Source organism: Amblyomma mixtum, chromosome 9, assembly GCF_055824585.1.
Source record: "Amblyomma mixtum isolate Tamu chromosome 9, ASM5582458v1, whole genome shotgun sequence".
NCBI classification, from domain to species: domain Eukaryota; kingdom Metazoa; phylum Arthropoda; class Arachnida; order Ixodida; family Ixodidae; genus Amblyomma; species Amblyomma mixtum.
Window position 1 is genome coordinate 95,223,720 of NC_143020.1, and position 5,369 is coordinate 95,229,088.

The window sequence follows — 5,369 nt, forward strand, 5'->3', positions numbered from 1 at the left end:
AAAGGAGCTTTCATGTCCTTCCGAGCGGCTTGTTTATTTGTCAGCCTTTTCGTCCAAAATTAAGAATTCAAATTAACGGGGCCAGTTGTCACATGCTCGACATAGCGCAGTTTTGTATATCTAAAATCGAGGCGCAAATTAAGTTCTCGTTTATACTCGGGCATCATTAAAATTACCATATTCTCCACAGCTTTGGCTCAAATAACGAACCCTCTAATCCGCAAATATTCTGTAAACGGGGTAATGCATGAAACCACAGGAGAAAGCCAGAACCGTACCAGGGATGACGCAACCTAAAAACAGCAACGAGTTAAATCATGGATTATCCTTCCCCTCGCTTCTCCAAATGATAAACGGTTAGATTATGCTAATGCTCCAGTAATTTGCCCCCAAGGTCTGCAGATCAAACAACTGCTCCCTACGCATTGCGCAGCCTCCACCAGCGAAGCAATCTAACAACCCTGGCCCACATCCAAACGGTACTTCCGTCCACATGCAATCAAGTACATAATGAGCGATGAGTAATTTGCTCCCCACTCGCGGAGATCAAAGCTGTCCTGTGTCGCAACATGCCAACTGGAGGAACAAGAAAAACGCAACCCACGAGACCAGACGCGCGATGACGAGGACGACGCGGCGAAAAACTTCAAAGGGGCAACGTACCGGAGGCCGTGGCCGCAGCAGTGCAGCGTCTGGAGCGCTCAAGGTCGTACGGGATATCCTAGCCCCGCGTGCTGCCGACGCGTGCGAGGATTCTGCCGCCGTTCGAGAAGCAGGCAAGGGCGAAACGGAGCTGCTTCTTCGCCGGCCCGGCTGGCGAACGACTGCCGAAATCGGCGAGAAGCGAGGAGGAAGGAAGACACAGCCATCCGGTACCTGTTACCGAACCTGCTTCTTCCTCGCCCAGGGCCGGCGGCGGCAGAGGAACCGCCGCCGATCGGGCCATCGCACGTAAAAACCGGACTTCCCGAAATTCGGGTCACCACCGCAGCCGCCGCTTCGGGCTGGTTGTGTCGGGCGGTGGAGCGTCGCCCATTAAGCCAACAATGAGATCCCTCTCTCCTAGCTCTCTCAAAAGCGGCGCGGGATTCGCTCCGTATCATCTCTCTCTCTATCTGGACAGGAAGGCCCGGTTATCGGGACACGCCGTTAATAAAGAGGCTGCGGGTGCGGGGTAGGGCGAGTTGTCTCCGAGAGGACCTCCGCTTGCGGACGCGACCCTGATGAAGGACACTGCGTGTTCCTCGCTCACCTATGGGCGGTGCGATGTCCAATGGCGGCGGCTTCTGCTGCTCAGTCCCGGGGCCCGCCGTTTTTGCGCTGCGGTGCCGTAAAGACGGCGAGACGCCACAGCCGAAGGTAACGACGCTGGGCTCCCACGGCGAGCAAGCCCCGGACTGATCTGCTGTCCGATGACGGGAAAGCCTTAAAAGACAAGATCTCCGGCGCGACGCGGCGCGCTCATCCACTTCCAGACACGCATACGGAAACCCGGAAGCGCAGTGCCCTTCTTCCAATGGCGGTTGACGGAGCGCCAGCCGGCAGGCCGTTGGCAGGAGCAGTCCTTCTATCGCCCTTTTACCTCCTCGCCCGCTTACATAACATCTTGAACTTGGAAGGAAGGAAGACAGCGGTGGAGAGGTCACCATCGTGGCGGGGTTGTTTCGAGAGGGTGGGGGGAAGGCGATATCCTCCAGTCTTGATCCTCTTTCCGCTAGCCAGACTTTCCTCCTCCCAGAAGAACTGTGTTGGCATGTCCTCTCCGGAGCCCCGCTTGCCCTCCGCCAGCCATCTGACGTCACGGGGACATTGACCTTGCAGAGCAGGGTAACAGGTAGGCACGCACGCACACACGAGAGGAGTCTGGTTCGACTCATCCGGGGGGGGGGGGGGATCTCCTTTCCATCCCCTCGGAAGTACGCCTCCCTCTCTCACCCGCGGTCCTATGCCACAGAGGGGAGAGACGCGTTTTCCTCCAAAGCAGAGGTCGTCTTGGGGCAGCAGCGGAATAGAACGTTCCTGCTCCCTCCTCAGACATGGCTGGCGGGGGCAGACAACGCTTTTGAGTTTTGCTTTCCGTTAAACCTGCTCCCCCTCCAGTAGACGTGTGTGTGTGTTTGCTTTGTTGCTGGTTAACGGTTCCTCTTCCCCGCGTCCCTCCTTGTCCGGCAGCGGGTACTTGCGCCTCCGAGGGTCGTCGTGCGGGGGGAGGGGGAGGGAAGAGGGTGGGGTGCAGGCGGCAACACGTGCAGGCCATGCAATCTCCCGCAGTGGACGAAGACAGGAGGCCGAAGTCAGCAGAGGGCAGGACGCCTGTGTCTGTGGTCTTCCATCAAAACCGTGGGAGTCTAGCGTTCGATCACTAGAAGAAAAAATAAATGGACTCTGTCCTTCCCTTCCCCACGAAGAGGCTGAGGAGGGCAGGGGGTGGCAGGGATGAATGACAAAGCGGAAAAGATAGAAAAGAGCAGCGCGGCTCGCTTGATGATCCGCTCTCAAGGACGTACCCCAGAGGCCACCAGCCGCAACAGCGTCTCCTCCCAAGAAAAAAACAAAACAAAAATAGAACTCGAACACAGGGGAGGGAGCCTACCGGCATTTGTGAGTCGTTCCTACTGGCATGCTTCTGTCGGGCACAATGCGACGCCGCGAATCAAGGACTCTTTTTTCCGGGCGATTGCGCCACCATCTTCCTGTAACGGTTTTCGCAGAGCCTGTTCTTTCTTGGCCACGATGGTATAAAGAGGAAAAGAAGAAGGCGTTACGCTAAGACGTGAGAAGCCTTCACGGAAGATAAATGTATCACCGATCTGCTGGAAGCTTCATCCGGCACTGGGCGCTACATTGTGGTAGACTGATATTTTATTTCGTTCATTCCTTGTGCACTTCTTACGCTGAAAATAGCGTGAATGAATTCTGCCATTCCCCTTATGTCTGGCCGTATACCTTCCGCGGATTGTGGCACGAATCGTTGTTGCACTTTAGCGTTAATGCGCCAGTATGCACTTTGTTTATTGCGCACTTGACCTAATTTAGGTGTTCTGTTGGAATCGAAGCGTTTTATTATGGGCAACGTCCGACTAATGTCACTTTGAGAGAGTTTAATAGAATCGCAAGCTTCAGGACAGTAGATAGTTAAGTTCCGCACTACACACAACCGGTTATTTTTGCCATAAACGAATTTAACCTTGCGTAAAGCGTCGTCATATTAACGGACTAGTGTGCATTATTGAGATTTCTATCTCACGAAGACATGACCAATTCTTCAACTTTAGGTTTGTCAAAAGAAATCGGAATGGTTTAGGAGTATTTTTCCAGTTTTAAACGCCATTGTTTCTATTAAGAATATGATTTACGCGATTTCTCACAGCGCAGGGCTGTGTAGTTTATGCATTGAAAGCAAAAAAATACATTAAAAAATACATTCACTAGAGTACATTTTCTACTGGGCTTAGCGTGGTCTTGTTTATAGTTTTCTTCACTATCCCGCTGCTATTTCTTACGGTCTTTACGTGCCGACTTATGTTCTAGTTCTTCTTTTGACAAATACTGGCCCATTTTTCTGCAAATGTATGCGCTTTTCATTTCGAACGTGTTGAGCTCTCCTTCTTCATCAGTCACACGTACAAAAATTCCCTGTTGGGCCTTAAGTAGCCGAACGCCCTAAGGTCACCATCGCCGGCCTTGGAATGGGCGGGCCTAGGAATGGGGACACTCACAGGCGAGCAGTGGCAGTATAACTAGTGTTGTTTTGAGTTCTCCCAGGTGAACATTGAAAGCCTTAGACTTGCTTGTGCTTGCAGTTTTCTTCTTCGCCATTGCTTTAATGCTCTCATGCCTAGCAGTTGTCGTGGTTAAACACTAAACGCAAACTAATCGCACTGTCGAACATTTTTTAAATTGGAAGGCTTTTCTAGCCAGCAGATTTATTCGGGTGAGTGCTTTCTTCTGAATTAAGAAGTACCATATTTAGGCTCATAATGTAAGCTTTCCTTCTATCACTATGCTTCAGTGGAGAAACGGATACAGATACCTTGAGACAGTGACTTTAGCGAGCAAGCTGTCGAAATAAATCTTTTTTTTTTTCTGTCTTTCTTTGAAGCAGTAATTCTACGTGGACTTCTGGGGAGACCAAGTGTTACCCGCCCGCCGTACCAAAAATTAAAGAAATATTGATCGAGTAAGCGTACACGACACTCAGGTGGGCTGGGGAAAAGGCTTTTTCGATGTTATGCTGTCTGTTATCTCGTGATTTTGGGTGGGCTTGTAAGTGGACAGTGTGGAAGAGGGTAAGAGATGAGGGCTGCGAAACGGCTATAGCTAAAGTTCGGGACTTTCTTTTATCTTATCGCACCTAATCTCGGCACAGTCTCAGCCACCACATTGACGGTAGTTCTGTTGGATGTTAAAAACAAACTTCAAGATCGTCAGGTTTTCCACCCTCTTTCATCGCGGAGGAGCATTTAGACTACATTAATTGTACGGAGCACATTCATTAGAGCGCACAGTTGCACACTTGACTAGCCACCTGGTAAAATACTGACTGAACAGCAGGTGGACACGAGAGTTTTTACTTGCAACAGACTTGGCTGATGGCGAGGCCGTTTTTATGACAAGGAAAGGCCATAATGCCGCTATTGTTTGAAAAATTTTCTTGAGGGTATAGTATTCTATTGCAGTGTCACGGTATTCCAAAGTCACATTTTTCAAGCGCTCGAGCGGACACTCAGCCCTTCAGTATCAGTTTCAAATTGCTCGCCAGCAACGCCTAATCAAGTGATTTCGCTGATTAAAAGGTACATACACCGTCAAAAGGGTACACCCCATGCAAACCGGATCGAACTCATATCGTTGCCGGACGTACCGATGACCCAGCAAAGCAAAATCGGGAGCCAACCAGGTTAAACACAGGCCTTCGTACGACTATTCGTTTAACTACGTTAAAACCCTACCATTTTCCGTGCCTACTCTCGGGTTTCTTTTTTTTTCGGTTGAATATATAGCAAGAATCCTGCGCTGATGTGTCGCCTCGTGTGTTCTTTTTCGTCTTAACGCTCTGTTTCGTTAACCCGTATATATAACAGCTTGTCCACATAACTACCTTGCTCATCAAAACGAGATGTTTGAATGTTTACCCCGTGGTCGGCTCTCATGGCCTCTGTTCAGTGCAGGTCATGGCCCAAAGCAGTCAAGCATCAACGCGCATACTGAAGCACACCCAAGGAAGTGGCTTCCTGCTTGCTTGACACCGTGTAACCTCTCGAGGCAGGTTCTCCGAAACCGATGTTTCTCAAACACATCGCCGTGTAAACGCTTCTTCCACGCTTCCCCTGCTTGCCAAGGCGTGCAAGATACCGCCTTGCATTGGA